At 41.3% G+C, this 19,991-nt stretch overlaps 1 protein-coding gene across 1 annotated transcript in view; it reads right to left on the bottom strand.

Moving 5' to 3' along the window:
* The window catches only part of RASEF (RAS and EF-hand domain containing), a 155,088-nt gene that overhangs the window by 134,042 nt on the left and 1,055 nt on the right, over window positions 1–19,991 (bottom strand). The window lies entirely within an intron of this gene.

Genomic DNA, 19,991 nt, shown 5'->3' on the forward strand with positions numbered 1-19,991 from the left:
TCCTGACAGCGGTGTTTTTGGCAGAAAAAACGCTTTGACACTTGTAAACATGCGTAACATGTTTAGGCGCGTCATACGCTTGGGCATCAATTGGTTTCATTGGCCAAAATCATTTATTCTGGCCACTTAAATTAATTAATGCTCAAGTGCTAAACACACCTTGCATTAACACGCTTTTAAATGCATTTGGATGCATTTATATGTGTGAAGTGTTTTTTCTGCCAAAACACCATTGTTCCTGGATGCACTGGCAGTGGTAGGGGGAGGGGGGTTCTTTCTCTAAATGCCCCTGCCACTAAACTCCTGTACACACCTATGGGTGCATTGACACTTAGGCTAACATGCAGGTGCATTTAGAGGCAGGAAAAACCCAACAAACATCCCTAAGAGTAGTATCTTGTGTGCATGAGGCCTAATTCAATAACTGCAAGGTTCATTAAAAGAATCCCTGGTGGTCTTGTTATGAAGGCCTTTGTTCAGGAATGTTATTTTATGCGTTGACAATTGTCTCCTTATTCTGCTCCTGTGTTCTCACCCGGTTACTGTATATGAATCCTTCATCTAGACCAGTGGTCTCCAAACTGCGGCCCAGAGGCTGGATGTGGCCCTTTGCTTGCCTTTATCTGGCCCTTGGGGCAATATTCCTCCCACTGATATGAGAAACTATTCCTCCCACTGTCACCAACAATGGTGTATAATTCCTACCACTGACGCCAAAAATGGGACACTTTTCCTCTACCTAATATCAAAGATGGGTACTGTTTGCTCCCACTGATGCTACTGCAATTTCTACTCCTACTGGCCAGTCTGGTCACCTGAAAGTCTGAAGGATGGTAAACTGGCCCTTTATTTAGACAGTTTGAAGACCCCTGGTGACAAGGGAAACCCCAGCTGACATGCTGACACATATTGTGCAAACATGGTCTACCATTGTCATTATCAGGAAGTTGGTCTGTAGTAATGATGTTCAGGCAATGCTAGTGCAAGTGCATGTAGATAGGAGGAGGCTGAAGAAGGCTAGAGGAGATCAGCAACACTGAGATGGAAAAAGTAAAAACAATATTTTATGGAAAAAAAATCCTGAAACTTATCATGATACACAGCGCTTTGTAGAAACTAAATGTCATCCAGTTAGGGATTAGTTCTTATAGCGAGCCCGTCATTCGCTCTTCAGTGTAATATAATTTGCAGATTTCTATCCATTTTATGAGCTGAGCTGAGCTAATTCAAATGTTACCTAGATCTATGTAAAACACTTCCCTTGTAAAACCAAAGCCAGGTTCATCCTAATGCATTGCTGCAATGCACATTACATGCACTGCTGCAATGCAATGCTCTTCATTTTGAATCTCCCCATAGCACTAAGGCAACGTACCTGCGTTATAATGCATTGCCTCCTCGAAAAAGGGCCAGATTATTATTATTATTATACAGGATTTATATAGCGCCAACGGTTTGCTCAGCGCTTATGCAGTTTTAGCCATGCTATGGTGTGTTGGCAGTCCATTCAAAAATAATGAGCTACCTTAACACAATGCAAATTGCCATGTTAAGTAACACGTGGCTCTATCCTACCTTTTATGGCTTAAAATTTTGAGTGAGCACCACTTCGGTCTGTGAACAATTTGTGAATGTATGCCCATTTTTTTACTTTTTTCACAAGCGATGTGATCCACTTTTTTTTCAGAATTATCTGAAAAAAAGAATTCTTTAGCCTTGGTTCACACTATCACAATTTTACAGCAATCTGCAACATTCTGGCGGCATGGACAGTAAAGTTGCAGGTCAAGTGAAAACACTTTTAATGGATGCTGTCTTGATTGCCGCATCAAAAACTTCTTGTACTACTTTTTGGACTCCCATAAACTCAATAAAAATTGCTAACAAGTCGCCCTGTGTCTATATCAGCCTGATTCAGTGATTTCTGAGGCTTTTCCTAACCCGATGTAATGCCCTGTGGGTTAGCTAGATAAGATTTTTGTTAGATAGAGGCTGAGTAGTAGCCTGGGAGTGAGGCAGGAGTTCACCTCAGGACAGGCTGGGGAGGCTTACAGGTTGGATCTCCTTGAGCCCTCCACCTTTCCAGAAACTTAGAGAACTTTCTGGAAAAGGGTGGAGGAGGGAAGGAGGCCTAGATCTGCATGTTTGAGGGTACTTGGCCAATCCCCTGGCAAGAGGCTGGGCATGGTGACCAAGGATAACCCTTAAAGCGATACTAAAGGTCCTTTTTTTTAAAAATAACAAACATGTTATACTTACCTGTTCTGTGTAGTGGTTTTGCACAGAGCAGCCTGGATCCTCCGCTTCTCGGGTCCCCTGCAGGCTCTCCTGGCTCCTCTTTTCTGTGGGGTGCTCCCATAGCAAGCAGCTTGTTATGGGGGCACCTGAGCAGGCGTGTTCCTGAGCCGCTGCTCCTTGTGTCTATTTACACATGAATCTGCGGCTTGCCCCTCCCCCCTCTTCATTGGCTGACTGGCTGTGATTGACAGGAGTGTGAGCCAATGGCTCTCACTTGCTGTCTCAGCCAATGAAGGGGCAGAGACCCAGGACAGCCGAGGCTGTCATTCACATCGCTGGATTGCGATGGGGCTCAGGTACGTATGTAGGGGGCTAGGGGCACTGCTGCACACAGAAGGTTTTTTAACTTCTTGCAAAGAATGTACAAAGGTAAAAAATGTTGAGCCTTTTTAACTACTATAAATATGACAGAGCCTGGGGAGCAGTGTACAGTGTCAGGTGGAAGATGAACTGAGAGGAAGACTTGAGCGTGGAGCCTGGTAGGGGACCGCAGGAAGGGGAGCCCTCATACTGGCAAGTTGCTGGAAGGGAGGATCTCTGCTGTCTCCTGGGGAGGACAACCTGTGTAGCAGGGAAGGAGCCAGCCCAGCGTAAGGCCTGAAGGCAGCCACCAACCCACCACCCTAACAGGACAGGACATTGTGAGTACTCCTACATCCCCTGGGCCAGATAAGGGGAGGGGGCAGTCAGGTGCAAGAAACAACTAGTTCTTATCCGGGTCTGCTTCATTGTTAGCTCTTGGCACCCCTTGCCCTGGGATACCTTCTGTGCAGTTGGGTGAAAAGAGGATTCATCCAGGGTCTGAGGAGGTACATCAGAGGGACTTCAGTGCTCCTTAAAGAGACAGCGCTATAGTTTCTGATCCATAATTTTGTACAGTGTTTATTGCTAAGAAGGTCATCCTCAGGTTTTACAGTTCCTTGGGCATCCCATATACCCCTAGACCCCATCCAAGTTATTAACTCCTCAATAAAAACAACTAAAAACCAGCTCAAGGACTGTTTACTGACTGCAAGTGCAGAGCATAGGAGGACCCAAAACATACTCAGCGGCCCCTAGGGGGATAGTGGTACACCTATATTCCACTAAAATTCATTTTTATACTGCATACCTTTGTACCCGGCCATCCTTGCTACTGAATTCTACTCCTAAGTGTCTCATTGTCAGCTCCTATTGTCACTGCCCAATTTTTGACACCTCCCAACCCCATGGGCAGACTGAGCACATGGCCAGACTAGACATTACATTGCTACAGTTGTCTTCACAGTGTAAGCAGTGTAGCAAAAATAGCATCCAGACACATGCCTAAAGATCAGGACAAGGAACTACTAATCAGTCTAGTACATGAAAAAGGAATTGTGTCACACTCTGTATCGCTATAATTAGCCACAACCCACTGTCAGAATACAAAGGCTCAGCGAGAGTGATTCCCTCATCCACAACAAGTATGTGGATGGGGGAATTGAGTAATCTTTTTTTCATTCAATTTGCTGGTTGAACAAAAAAAACAAATGACTCATCTATGTGCAGCTTTAGATACCCTGCAGCCTTTACAGCTACCAAACAAATGCTGCTTGATGCACAGAGAAAAAGGAGAGCAATGATCCCAAAGAGTCCCGTGTGTCTGTAACTCTTAACACACTAAATGGATGTGTTATATTGCATTCAACATACAAACATCTAAGAGTATGGAAATATGGAACTTTGGGAAAATATGCTCTATACTTTATTAGGGTTCTATAAAAAAAAAAAAAAAAAAACATTTAACAAAGAGTCATAAAAATGAGGTGGTGTTCAATTAAACAAAGATAACCTGTAAATTCTAGCAGAGTCAACATGCAGAAGGCTGCTTATCGTGTATTTACATTCCAGGTGCAGCTGCTTTTCAGGCATACTAAAAATGAAACCTGGTTATATGCACATAGATTTTTATTCATTTGGCCAGTAGACTGAAAAAAAAAAATTCAGATTCCTTCATCCATGCTAAACAACGCAGATGAACATACTGTATCTTATACGACAACTATTGTATTCTGATAGCCAGCACCACCAGCTGTCAAAATACTCAAACAATGCCTGCATCTGATTATATACAGCAGCTGTTCAGCTAACAATTTTTTTCCCGGCTCCTTAGATTTTTCAACTGAACCATAGCGGGCATTATGCGGCCAACAAGGTCACCCATGGAGCCAACTTCAGCTAGTTCATCAGGAACCAGACTAACAGATAAAAATTTATTAGCTTCTTTGCCGTTGTTAGTTATATAACACTATTCACTACAAAAAAAAGTAATCAGATTGCATAGATGCAGGTATTTATATTATAAATGCCAGCTTTCAAATGTATTGATATAGCAAAAATAACATCAGGCAGGCGCTCAGTGTGTTATGGAATGTAATTAGTAATTTCATGCACAAATGTAACCAGTTAAGGACCTAGGATGTACCCTATGCATCTTAGAGTCATTCCCCACTGGCATGCATCCATCAGAGTAACTGCCAGGACTGTCAACAGCAATCTTTGGATGCAACAGCTATTTTAGCTTTGGTTTCCTTTTCAAGTACAGTCATGGCCGAAATTGTTGGCACCCTTGATATTTTTCCTGAAAATCAAGTATTTCACACAAAAAAGGTATTGCATTAACACATGTTTTGCTATACACATGTTTATTCCCTTTGTATGTATTGGAACAAATATAAAACAGAGGCAGAAAAGCAAATATGACATAATGTCACACAAAACCCCAAAAATGGGCTGGACAAAAGTATTGGCACCCTTAACTTAATATTTGGTTGCACACCCTTTGGAAAACATAACTGAAATCAGTCGCTTCCTATAACCATCAATAAGCTTCTGACACCTCTCACCCGGAATTTTGGACCACTCTTCCTTTGCAAACAGCTCCAGGTCTCTCTTATTGGAAGGACACCTTTTCCCAACAGCAATTTTAAGATCTCTCCACAGGTGTTCAATGGGATTTAGATCTGGGCTCATTGCTGGCCACTTCAGAACTCTCCAGCGCTTCTTTGCCATCCATTTCTGAGTGCTTTTTGACGTATGTTTGGGGTCATTGTCCTGCTGGAAGACCCAGGATCTTGGACGCAAACCCAGCTTTCTGACACTGGGCCCTACAGTGCGACCCAAAATCCTTTGGTAATCCTCAGATTTCATGATGCCTTGCACACAGTCAAGGCACCCAGTGCCAGAGGCAGCAAAACAACCCCAAAACATCATTGAACCTCCACCATATTTTACCGTAGGTACTGTGTTTTGTTCTTTGTAGGCCTCATTCCGTTTTCGGTAAACAGTAGAATGATGTGCTTTACCGAAAAGCTCTATCTTGGTCTCATCTGTCCACAAGACGTTTTCCCAGAAGGCTTTTGGCTTACTCAAGTACATTTTGGCAAACTGTAGTCTTGCTTTTTTATGTCTCTGTGTCAGCAGTGGGGTCCTCCTGGGTCTCCTGCCATAGCGTTTCATTTCATTTAAATGTCGACGGATAGTTCGCGCTGACACTGATGCTCCCTGAGCCTGCAGGACAGCTTGAATGTCTTTGGAACATGTTTGGGGCTGCTTATCCACCATCCGGACTATTCTGCGTTGCAATCTTTCATCAATTTTCCTCATCCGTCCACGACCAGGGAGATTAGCTACAGTGCCATGGGTTGCAAACTTCTTGATAATGTTGCGCACTGTGGACAAAGGCAAATCTAGTTCTCTGGAGATGGACTTGTAACCTTGAGATTGTTGATATTTTGCCACAATTTTGGTTCTCAGGTCCTCAGACAGTTCTCGTCTCCTCTTTCTGTTGTCCATGCTTAGTGTCGCACAGACAGACACACAATGCAAAGGTTAAGTGAACGTCTCTCCTTTTTATCTGCTTTCAGGTGTGATTTCTATATTGCCCACACCTGTTACTTGCCCCAGGTGAGTTTACAGGAGCATCACATGCTTGTAACATTCTTATTTATCCGCAGTTGTGAAAGGGTGCCAATACTTTTGTCCAGCCCATTTTTGGAGGTTTGTGTGACATTATGTCGAATTTGCTTTCTTTCCTCCCTTTTTTTGTTTTGTCCCAATACACACAAAGGGAATAAACATGTGTATAGCAAAACATGTGTTAATGCAATACGTTTCGTGAGAAATACATGATTTTCAGGAAAAATATCAAGGGTGCCAACAATTTCGGCCATGACTGTATATGTAAACCCTCTCAAAAAATTAACTAAAGTGGCATTAAACCCAAAAGCAAACATTTATTATATTGCAGCTTACCAATTCTTAGATGTGATGGCTGCATTCATTTTCCTTTTTAGGCTTTCTTTCTTCTATTTTCATCTGGTAATCTGGCCAGTAAGTCTGTTTTTTTTTCTAAAGAACAAGCTCTCCTGTAGATGTATTGATTTCCAGGGATGAGACAAACTGTTTACCACTGACAGTGGTGTTTACAATGATCAGCTTTTATTTATGTACAATCTTTATCCCAAAAGAAAAAAAAACAGTTTGCAGTAACTGCTTACAGAGTATTAGCTGGGGCTTATCTTCAATTTGTTAGTATATCTGAATCTGCTAGTACATCTAACACTCCCCTTTCTCCCAGACCAACAATTATGCTGTCCAAAGGTGCCCCCTGTGCTCCTTCATCCAGAGTGGAGGCACTCTAATACAGGAAAAGTGTTACTGGCCAGATGACCCAGTGAAAATAGAAGAAAAATCCTTAAAAAAAGAAAACTAATACAGCCACTCTATCTAATGATTGATAAGCTGCAATACAGTGCATCCAGAAAGTATTCACAACCAGGGGCGGAATGACAACTCATGGGGCCCCCAGGCAATAGGGGATCATGGGGCCCCTGTGTTCCTGCCCACACTCAAAAAAAGCCTATAAAAGGTACCAGGGGCATTTCATGCCTGAGTTCTCCAATGGTCAGTCCGCCCCTGTTCACAACACTTAACTTTTACCACATTTTGTTATGTTACAGACTTATTCCAAAATGGATTAAATTCATTTTTCCCCTCAACATTTTACAAACACTACCCCATAATGACAACATGAAAGAAGTTAATTTTGAAATCTTTGCAATTTATTAAAAAAAAAACACATGTACATAAGTATTCACAGCCTTTGCTATGGCACTCAAAATTGAGCTCTGACGCATCCTGTTCCCACTGATCCTCCTTGAGATGTTTCCACAACTTGATTGGAGTCCACCTGTGGGAAATTCAGTTGATTGGACATGATTAGGAAGGTATAAACCTGTCTATATAAGGTCCCACAGTTACCAGTGTATGTCAGAGCACAAACCAAGCCATGAAGTCCAAGGAATTGTCTGTAGACCTCAAAGACAGGATTGTATCAAGGCACAGACCTGGGGAAGGGTACAGAAAAATTTCTGCAGCATTGAAGGTCCCAATGAGCACAGTGGCCTCCACCATTCTTAAATAGAAGAAATTTGGAACCACCAGGAATCTTCCTAGAGCAATCGAGGGAGAAGGGCCTTAGCCAGGGAGGTAACCAAGCACCTGATGGTCACTCTGAAAGAGCTCCAGCATTTCTCTGTGGAGAGAGGAGAACCTTCCAGAAGAACAACTATCTCTGCAGCACTCCCCCAATCAGGCTTGTATGGTAGAGTGGCCAGATGGAAGCCACTCCTCAGTAAAAGGCAAAAGGCAGCCCACCTGGAGTTTGCCAAAAGGCACCTGAGTGACTCTCAGACCATGAGAAACAAAACTCTCTGATCTGATGAAACAAAAATTGAACTCTTTGGCCTGAATGCCAAGCGTCATGTCTGGAAGAAACCAGGCACTGCTCACCACCTAGCCAATACCATCCCTACAGTGAAGCATGGTGGTGGCAGCATCATGCTGTGGGGATGTTTTTCAGTGGCAGGAACTGGCAGACTAGTCAGGATTGAAGGAAAGATGAATGCAGCAACGTACAGAGACATCCTTGATGAAAACCTGTTCCAGAGCGCTCTGGACCTTAGACTGGAGTGACGGTTCATCTTTCAACAGGACAATGACCTTAAGCATGCAGCCCACATAACAAAGGAGTGACTACGGGCCAAATCTATGAATGTCCTGGAGTGGCCCAGCCAGAGCCCAGACTTGAAGCCGATTCAACATCTCTGGAGAGATCTGGGAGAAATTGCCAGAAAATAAGTGTGCCAAGCTTGTAGCATCATACTCAAAACTAATTGAGGCTGTAATTGGTGCAAAAGGTGTTTCATCAAAGTATTGAGCAAAGGCTGTGAATACTTATGTACATGTAGTTTTTTTTCATTTTTTGTACTTAATAAATTGCAAAGATTTCAAAATAAACTTCTTTCTTGTTCAAACAATTTTATTAACAATAAATCAGAGTGGGACAAACAAAGAGACATTGCTAATGCACATTGGACATTGAAATGGCAAAAGAACATGAAAAAAAAAAAAAAAAAAACCAATATGAATGAGGGTCATAGTACAGTTGTCTATGCATTACTAGCGGAAACAGGTAGGTAATAGTTGACAACAGAAGACATTATTGTTCCAGCCAATCAAAATGATGTCTCCCAAATGCGTTAAAGAAATAGGGGGAAGTTTAAAGGGGGGTCAGACAGGGAAAATAAACTTCTTTCACGTTGTCATTATGGGGTATTGTTTGTAGAATGTTAAAGAAAAAAATTAATTTAATCCATTTTGGAATAAGGTTGTAACATTACAAAATGTGGCAAAAGTTATATGCTGTGAATACTTTCTGGATGCACTGTATGTACATTTTTGGTTTGGGGTTTAATACCACTTTAAAGAATAATGTAGGGAAGGACATGGGTATAGGTATTGATCCAGCTTGAACCAATGTAACTATATATGTGGGATCCCTATAGAAGATGGAAATCATTCCTGAAGGCACTGCTACTCCAGCGATCTCCACTTTGTTGTCTCCTGTGCAGAGCAGCTACCCTGCTGCCTTATGAGAACAGGAGGTCACCTGCTCGGTACAGGTACTATCAGCTACTCAGGACCCAAAAGCTAGTGAAGATCAGTGGAGTTGCTGTGTCTACTACAGTGATTTGCAGCTTTTAGAGGGATCCCACATGTACAGTATATGAATAGTTACATTAGCCCAAGCTAGATGAATATAACTATGTAAAAATATCCTTATCTGGAATTCTTCTATAAATATACTAACTGTCCATAGTAGGATAAAACAAATGTTCTTTTGAAGTTACCTTTTACTCCTTTCTACTCTGCCTTGCTGCCTTTGGCTGTTTTTACTTTGTTTACCAGAGCTATAGATGCAGGTGAAGTTATCTACTTGTAGAGTAAAGCCAGCCATAGATGGATCGAATTTTGGCTGGTTCAGCAGGGACTGGTCAATATTCAATCCATCTATGGGCAGGCTGATTGTACCCAAGTCGATCCATTAATCGATTTGGGTACAACCAGCATGTTGGATTTTTACATGCGATTATAACTGCTGGCAATAGTCATTGTATTCTCTCCGCAGGCACGGCTCTTTGCACACCCGCACTGGGAGAACACAAAAGCTCCGCGGTAGGGACCAGTAGTTGCAGGAAAGAAAATCACCTGATCTATAGCCTGCCTAAGTCTTTTAATGAGAACAGAGTGAAGGATAAAGCTTCACTGTTCATCAGAGATTATGCCTAAATCACTTTAAAGTGGCAAAATGTTAGACCCTCTGACACATTTTAAGCATTAAAACCGTTGGATTATCCTATTGATGTAGGAGTTATAATAATGATTGGATTGGGAATCTGGATTATTGATTGGCATTTTACCCATGTCAAAGAATATTCATTATCAATCTAAGATTGAAATGCCACACCCAAAGTGAATCGTCCTGTTGCATGAAAAAGTAGTTGCCAGACTTTGTGCTTCATTGTCTGGTTTAAAAACATTACAGGTGAAACTCGAAAAATTAGAATATCGTGCAAAAGTTCATTTATTTCAGTAATGCAACTTAAAAGGTGAAACTAATATATGAGATAGATTCATTACATGCAAAGCAAGATAGTTCAAGCCGTGATTTGTCATAATTGTGATGATTATGGCTTACAGCTCATGAAAACCCCAAATCCACAATCTCAGAAAATTAGAATACGGTGAAAAGGTGCAATATTCTAGGCTCAAAGTGTCCCACTCTAATGAGCTAATTAAGCCATAACACCTGCAAAGGGTTCCTGAGCCTTTAAATGGTCTCTCAGTCTGGTTCAGTAGGAATCACAATCATGGGAAAGACTGCTGACCTGACAGTTGTGCAGAAAACCATCATTGACACCCTCCATAAGGAGGGAAAGCCTCAAAAGGTAATTGCAAAAGAAGTTGGATGTTCCAAAACTGCTGTATCAAAGCACATTAATAGAAAGTTATGTGGAAGGGAAAAGTGTGGAAGAAAAAGGTGCACAAGCAGCAGGGATGACCGCAGCCTGGGGAGGATTGTCAGGAAAAGACCATTCAAAAGTGTTGGGGACTTTCACAAGGAGTGGACTGAGGCTGGAGTCAGTGCATCAAGAGCCACCACACACAGACATGGACATGGGCTTCAAATGTCGTATTCCTCTTGTCAAGCTGCTCCTGAACAACAAACAACGTCAGAAGCGTCTTACCTGGGCTAAAGAAAAACAGACCTGGTCTGTTGCTCAGTGGTCCAAAGTCCTCAACTTTTGCATCTCATTTGGAAACCAAGGACCCAGAGTATGGAGGAAGAATGGAGAGGCACACACTGCAAGATGCTTGAAGTCCAGTATGAAGTTTCCACAGTCTGTGTTGATTTGGGGAGCCATGTCATCTGCTGGTGTTGGTCCACTGTGCTTCATTAAGTCCAGGGTCAACGCAGCCATCTACCAGGAGATTTTGGAGCACTTCATTCTTCCTTCCGCAGACGAGCTTTATGGGGATGCTGACTTTGTTTTCCAGCAGGACTTGGCACTTGCCCACACTGCCAAAAGCACCAAAACCTGGTTCAATGACCATAGGATTACTGTGCTTGATTGGCCAGCAAACTCGCCTGACCTGAACCCCATAGAGAATCTATGGGGCATTGCCAGGAGAAAGATGAGAGACATGAGACCGAACAATGCAGAAGAGCTGAAGGCCGCAATTGAAGCATCCTGGTCTTCCATAACACCTCAGCAGTGCCACAGGCTGATAGCTTCCATGCCACGCCTCATTGAGGCAGTAATTGCTGCAAAAGGGGCCCAAACCAAGTACTGAGTACATATGCATGCTTATACTTTTCAGAGGTCCGATATTGTTCTATGTACAATCCTTGTTTTATTGATTGCATGTAATATTCTAATTTTCTGAGATTGTGGATTTGGGATTTTCATGACCTGTAAGCCATAATCATCACAATTATGACACTATCTTGCTTTGCATGTAATGAGTCTATCTCATACATTAGTTTCACCTTTTAAGTTGCATTACTGAAATAAATGAACTTTTGCACGATATTCTAATTTTTCGAGTTTCACCTGTATTTAGTATTCAATCCAGCATATATTACTTCTCATTTTGGGCCCTGATGAAGGGACTTTTCTGTGAACTATTAAATACGCTGGTCCTGTGATAGTTTTTATTTACTGTCCATATCCCTGTTGAGGAGATTCACTACTCCCATTGACTTGCTGAGCATAGTAACCAAGAATGAAAGACTGTGGTATTTTAATTCCTGCAAGGTGGTTTTTCAAACAAAATGTCATGCCTTTGTAAATAATTATGTCCATTTAAATACTGTATGTTACTTTGATGCTACAGAGAAATAATCCTGTTTATGGTCTCAAGGCCTAAAGGGGAATTCCACAGCAACGTTTGCAAGCAGTAATTAGCATTCCTATACAATACCAAAATGTTACCAGCAATCTTTACAAAAATGTTTAAGAACTGTCCAGATACCCACAGCCAAGAACAAGATTCCGATTTTCTCACACTGACAATGACACCATACCTGAATGATAATGTCACTATTCTGTTGTTTCTTCTAGGTTTGAAACTAAAACTGACAAGCTATACTATGACGGATAAAGGCTACTCAGCAAAAAACAGTCCCCTTTAAATAAGAGAAAATAAGAGGATTATAAATACTACAGGTCTCCATTATTTAACCTTGTTATGTACTCTCAGGAGTTGGGAGACAATGAGCATGCCTGGTGGTTGACATAACAACTGTCAGACGTCTGGTGACCTCTGAACCCTGTTCTTAAATTACTATTATTATGTAGGTGTTCTGTAAGCCTGTATAATTATAACTTAAAAAGGAACTTTACTTTCCTCCTATTCCACCCCCTCTTACGTTTTATGCTGGAGAGACCACAAATCACTTGCTCACATGGTCAGCCATCTCACAGTGTTCTGTAGGGATCTGCCAGCCCACTGATGAGAACCAGGTCCCACACCGCCACCTTTATCTTTGACATCATCAGGAGGATGGCTGTCTTCTTTGCGTTCTTGCAGCCAGCTCCCTGAGGACAAGACAAATGTGCAGTAGCATACCCTACAGGCTCCTGGGATGCATAACATAAGTATCCAAGGAGGATGCAGGCAAGTGACATGTCATTCTCGTCTAGGCAAAAACCTAGGAAGTGCTGGGAGACTATAAAAAATGGTAGAAGAAAATGTAAAAAAAGTAGTTAGCAATTTTGAGAAAGCAGGAGGCTATGGATTGGGTAGCTGAAAGTGGCTGCGAAGGGTGCAGATCTGCCAGATATTCAGATTTCTACATAAACAAATAATTGTGACTGGTTATCTTAGTTGTATTCATTCTGCACTAGTAGAGTTTTGTACCGTGTTAACCATTGATTACTGCAGAAAGTTTGGCGTTTAAGTGATACCATTTATTAGCTAACTTATAATACAATTCCAACAAAAACCTAATAATCATAAAAATGCTCCCTTCCCCCTCCTAACACCCATATTAACTAACCCAGGGGTAGACTGACCATTTGGAAACTCGGGCACTGCCCGAGGGTCCGGGGTCAGTAGGGGGCCCCATGAGATGCCCCTGGTATCTTTTTCATAGGATTTTTTGAGTTTGGGCAAGGACACAAGGGCCCCATGATCCCCTATTGCCTGGGGGCCCCATGAGTTGTCTGCCCCTGAACTAACCTGTGTAAAGAAGATTTGTATATTTACTTATTCACAGCCCAGTACAGTCACGTGATATCAATCAGTGGTGGCCGCAGGGAGAAGAGGGACCATCCACAACAGCTACACCATGGGACTCTATGGATGATGTCACCACTCCTGACTTTCCCAGCCATTCCCAGGCACACTATCCATTCCCCTGCTGCTGCCACTGCTGGCCGATACAGGGGATCACATGACTGGACTGAAGCAGGCTGAAAATAGGTTAGTATATAGATCCCGTTTTACACAGGTTTGATGGTATAGATGCAGGGGCGGACTGACCATTTGGAAACTCGGGTCAGTAGGGGGCCCCATGAGATGCCCCTGGTACCTTTTTCATAGGCTTTTTTGAGTTTGGGCAAAGACACCGGGGCCCCATGATCCCCTATTGCCCGGGGGCCCCATGAGTTGTCAGTCCGCCCATGTACAGATGTTAGGAGGGGAGAGGGAAAATGTTTAAAATTAGTTGGACTTTAACTGGAATTCTACTTTACTTTCATTTTTTTTTTCAATTGGAAAATAACAAACACGTCTATACTTACCAACTGTGTGCAGAGGTTTTGCACAGAGCAGCCTGGATTCTCTTCATCTCGGGTCCCTTTCCGGCTCACTTGGCTCCTCCTTCCTGTCGGGTGCCCCCACAGCAAGCAGCTTGATATGGGGGCACCCGAGCAGATGTGTTCCCAAGCCGCTGCCCTGTGTGTCCATTCACACATGGAGCCGTGTCATGGCCCTGCCCCCTCTCTCCTCATTGGCTGTCTGGCTGTGATTGACAGCAGTGGGAGCCAATGGCTCCCACTTGTTGTCTCAGCCATTGAGGAGGGAGAGACCCGGGACAGCCGAGGCTGTCGTGCACATCACTGGATCGCAATGGGGCTCAGGTATGTATTGAGGGGGCTGGGGGCACTGCTGTACACAGAAGGTTTTTTACCTTAATGCAGAGAATGCATGAAGGTAAAAAACCTTGAGCCTGTACAACCACTTTAAGTTATAGAACATGTCTTCAGCCTTTACACATGAAATGCATGAAATCTGAAGAAAGGACCTAAGTTATCTGAAAAGCTTGAATAACTTAAGTTAGACAATAAAAGTATCACTTCACTCCAAACGCTTTGTTGTATTCACTTATGAATTAGATATTGGTTACACAATGTATTGCAGAAAAAAGTTTATCTTTTCTGGTATGCTTGAATGCAGACTGTGATTCCTTAATTAGTATCTTAAAGGAGAAGTACAGCCAAAGCTCATTGGCTGTACTTCTGTTGATCATAGGAGTGCAGTTCTGAACTCCTGTGACTCATTTTCAGCTGACCATGGGCTTTAGTAGTGGGAAGTGGAAAGCTGCAAGCAGTCACAGCCGGATTCCCAATGTAAACATGGGCCTGAAGAAGGCTGAAGAGCCGGCTCAAGTGTGGTTATCCCTGGACGGGTAAGTGTTATATTATTAAAAGTCAGCAGCTACAATATTTGTGGCTGCTGACCTTTAATTCTTTATTTCTGAAGAACCACTTTCACACATGTCCTGTTAAGAAAGCCCATTCATTTGATGAACAGTTATTTGTAAATCAGTGCACCACAACACACAGTAGTGAGCTAAGGGTGCACAGCAACAAAGATGCATTGGCCGCTTGCATCGCTAAGAATGAACAGCAACACAGCCCACCAAGAAGCAAAATGCTTGTTTTTGCACATTGTCATAAGACACGCATCATATACTACTGTATGAATCAAGATCTGTTGTTTGTGTTTGCAGGGATCAGAATCAACTATCACTTATTCACGATCCTGAGAATTAAGAAAATGAAATTCTGTCATTTCAGTTATCTTTTCTAAAACCCAAGTGAAACCAAAACTTGTTTGAGATAAAGGGATACAGTGAGAAAGGGTGAGAAATAACACAATAAAAATCTGACAGAGGGTTAAAACCTGTTCATATCTGCACAATGAAAAAAAACTTGTAAAAAGAAGTCCTGCTTGCTGCATGTTTGATATGCTTTCCGTCAAAAGTTGCCGTAAGTAGAATTTAATAATAACCCACCTAAACCAGGCCTAATCCTTTCTTGCACTATCCAAAAAAAGAAAAAAATGGCTCTACATGGTTTTAAAATGTATATCTTTATTTCTCTGTTAAGAATCCTCTGTACTGCAGTTCTGCGGGAGTGGCCAAGTGGATTACTCTGCATTTAAGTGGACCTGAGCTCAAAAAGTAAAAGTCTATCTTATTGAAAAAGAAAATGTGCCGACAACTTCATACATGAAGGGGGCTCCAAACTTTTCAGTACAAGGACCACATCATAGATTTTATAAATATTTGCTGGCACAAAAAAAATCCCCATTAGAGTCCCCCTTACATCAGGGTCTTCATCAGATTCCCCCTTACATCAAGGTTCCCAACATAGCCCTCTTACATCAGGGTCCCCATCAAAGCTGTCCTTACATCAGGGTCCCCATCAGAATTACCCTTACTTTTGAGATGCCATCAGAGACCCCCTTTCATCAGGGTTCCCATCAGAGCCCTCTTACTGTACATCAGGGTCCCCATCAAAGCTGTCCTTACATCAGGGTCCCCATCAGAATTACCCTTACTTTTTAGATGCCATCAGAGCCCCCTTTCATCAGAGTTTCCCATCACATGGGGGACTGAAGAGGAGACCATGAGCATTCTTCTCTGACTTTAATACTCAAGCTTTGCACATTACGGATACAATACTGACCCTAGCGAGGGCCAAATAAAATCTTGTAGCAGGCTGGATGTGGCCCACCGGCTGTAGTTTGGAGGGTCTTGTCGTAGATGTTTGTCTGCAGTGTGAGATCTAAGGCACTGCTGCATCTGACTGCTAGTAAGTCCATAATGGTATAAGAATCAGCTGGAGGAAGACCTCAAGCAACAATGGTGACTTGTCCTTTGCTACAACCTTTTTTAAGCTCAGCTTCCAGAGTTCAATTCCTCCAAGATAGGCTTGTAATTTCTCAATATACTTTTCTTATGAACATACAATCCAATTGCCAATACATTAAATACATGACTAGCATTTAAAATTCCAGTGTTGTCATTATTGTCTTTAGTCTTTGCAGCCAAGTCCAGAAGATTGCAGGATATGCCTAACATCATTTTCTGCATATCTGGACTCAACTTTATTTCACATGATATGGAATCATAGGGAATGTAATCACAGCTGTTGGTGGTTACAGGGCAGTTCCTTTTTCCCCTTTGTCACTGCCCATATAGCCAGTCAAAGCATAGATACAGCGGGTGCCAGAGATCTACTAGAGGTTAGGGTGTGTGGAACTTACAAACTGTGGAGAAAGGAGGGAAATACATCTAATTGTATTAATCACTTCCATACTTAATGTCACATTGATGTGATTACATCAGCCCAGATGATGCAGAAACTACACGAATGTGTCGAGGAGACTGGTGACCGTGCAATACATAACAACACAAGTGTCTGGTCCCCTGCACAGGAAATGCACACATAAAAGCCTCTGGAAAGGAACTTATTTACATAATATCTCAGTAATGCTGTAACTACTGGTTAATCTGGTAATATATCCATCCATGCGGAAATATATTTTTGCATGAAGTTAGGCTTTAAAGTGTATTTAGTTATTTTTGCCATTTTCGAAAATGTGGAGAAGTGTTAACTCCCCTGCCAGGATATATTTCTGACAGTATCCCCTCTAAAGAAAGTCATCCACTCTATTTGTATTAGTGACCATTGTTAATGCACAAAAGGTAACAGGACATTCAATATCTAACAGTTGCAACTGCAACAGGCAGTGATGGGAAATTTTCAATGGAATAGCCTTTTAGGAGGTTTAAACCCTTCCTTACTGTATCAAAAACGAAAAGAAAAAAAATTACAAGAAACATCCTTTAACACTTGTATCACTATAAAGAAGCCTTTTATGAGTAGGGTTCCTTAGAACATTGGTGTTCCTCTGAGGTTGCTAGGGGTTCCTTAAGCAATTAGCATTTTCTGCCTCCCAGATATGTATCCACTGGCGCCAATGATGTTATTAGATATTGGTGAGGAGGGCATATTTCCCACTGATCACCATAGTAAGGAGCATGCATCCTACTGACCACCACAGTAAGGAACATTCTTCCCAATGACCATCTACGTAAGAAGGGCATTCCTCCCACTGACTACAGTCTTCCCATGGACCAACAATGTAAGAAGAATACTTCCCACTGACCGCAAAATTAGGGGACAATCATCCCACTGTCCACCAAAGTAAGCAGCATTCTTCCCAGTGACCACCAGAGTAAGGAGCATTCTTCCCCCTGACTGCAAAGTAAGGAGCATTCTTCCTACTGACCACTAATTTAACGAGAATTCTTCCCACTGTGCACAAAGTTAAGAACATTCTTCCAACTGAAACTCAAAGTAAACAACATTCTTCCTACTGACTAATAAGGTAAGTGACCACGAAAAGCAATGGGACATTCAGTAATTGACAGTTGTAACTGCAACAAGCAGTGATGTGAACTATTTCAATGGGATAACCTTTTAGAGGTTTAAACCCTTTCTTACTCTTAATAAAAACGAAAAGAAAAAAGTTTTGGCAAGAAACATACTTTAACATTTGTATCACTATAAAGCAGTCTTTCTTAGACGTTGTTAGGGGTTCCTTGAATAATGAGCATTTTCTTCCTCCCAGATATGTATCCACTGACACCAATGATGTTGAGATATTGATAAGGAGGGAATTTTTCCCTCTGAGCACCAAAGTAAGGAGCATTCTTCCCACTGACCAACAAAGTACGGAACATTCTTCCCATTGGCCACCAAAGTAAGGAGCATTTTTCCCACTGACCACAAACGTAAGGAGAACATTCTTCCCACTGACCACAGAGGTAAGGAGGGCTTTCTTCCAATGGATCACCAAAATAAGAAGGGAATATTTTTCACTGGCCACCAAAATAAGGAGGGAATTTTCCCCACTGACCATCAAAGTAAAGAGCATGCTTCCCAGTGACCACCAAAGTAAGGAGGGCATATTTTCCACTGGCCACCAAAGTAAGAAGGCACTCTTAATTTTCTCACTGACCACTAATTTAAGGAGCATTCTCCCCACTGACCACAAAGTTATGAACATTCTTCCTACTGAACAGCAATGTAAACAACATTCTTCCTACTGACTAAAAAGGTAAGGAGCATTTTCTCACTGACCGTAGAGTTAGAAGCAGTCTTCCTACCAGAGGTGAACTGACAACTCATGGGGCACCCAGGCAATAGGGGATCATGGGGCCCCTGTGTCCTTGCCCAAACTCAAAAAAGCCTATGAAAAAGGTACCAGGAGCATCTCATGGGGCCCCCTACTGACCCCGGGCCCTCGGACAGTGCCCAAGTTTCCAAATGGTCAGTCCGCCCCTGCTTCCTACTGAACACTGAAGTAAAAAACATTATTCCTGCTGTCTACAATGAAAGGAGCAATATTCCCACTGAAGACAATGTAAGACGCATTTTTCCCACTGACCACCAAAGTCAAATGCATGCTTTCCACTGACTATTAAAGTAAGCAGCATTTTTCCCACTGGCCATGAAAATAAGGAACATTCTACCCACTGACCACCAAAGTAAGGAGCATTCTTCCTACTAACCACCATGCTATTATAGTAATTATTGTCAGGGGTTCCTGGAGACCTGAAAATTATTTCAAGGGTTCCTCCATGTTATAAAAGTTGAGAAAGGCTGATATAGAGAGAAAAGGAGAGTTAGAGAAGAAAGTTGTATAGAAAAAAAACATATGTGTCCAATATATATCCTTCAAACACAGAAGCCTGGCAGCTGATCCTGACATTGTCCATAATCTCAGAAATCCCTAATCTCAAAGAGGGAAACCATATGGAGGAAAAATATATTTGAAATATATTTTTGAAAATATTCTTCTCAAATATATATTTGAAATACTAACATTTTGGCCATATTCAATATATTTCAGCATATATTTCAATAAATAAATATATATATATATATATATATATATATATATATATATATGTGTGTATATATATATATATACTGTATGTTGAAATGCGTTTTTACTACAAAATATATGAAAGATATTTTTAAAAATACATTTTCAAATACACTGTATGTCTTTAAAAATACAAATCTAAATTTTTGGAATGCATGTACAAATATATGTAAAAGTATATGTTAAAATTACTTTTTTATATGTTAAAAAAATCTGAAGAATATATTTAAAAAATATATAGTTGTAAAAATATGTTTCATATATTTTCTGTAATATATAAAAAATGCACTTCAACATGCAGTATATATATATATATATATATATATACAAACACACACTGCATTTTTTATATATTACAAAATATATGTAAAATATTTTAAAAAATATATATTTTTTAAATATATTCTTCAGATTTCAGATTTTTTTTAACCTATAAAGAAGTCATTTTAACTAGATAAACTAGATACAGATAAACTTTTACATTTTTGTAAATGCATTCCAAAAATGTAGATTTGTATTTATAAAGACATACAATATATTTAAAAATGTATTTTTAAAAATATTTTGTAATAAAAACA

This window comes from Staurois parvus, unplaced genomic scaffold (genome assembly GCF_062004578.1).
Source record: "Staurois parvus isolate SC_StPar_1 unplaced genomic scaffold, SC_StPar_1.0 ptg000215l, whole genome shotgun sequence".
NCBI lineage: Eukaryota > Metazoa > Chordata > Amphibia > Anura > Ranidae > Staurois > Staurois parvus.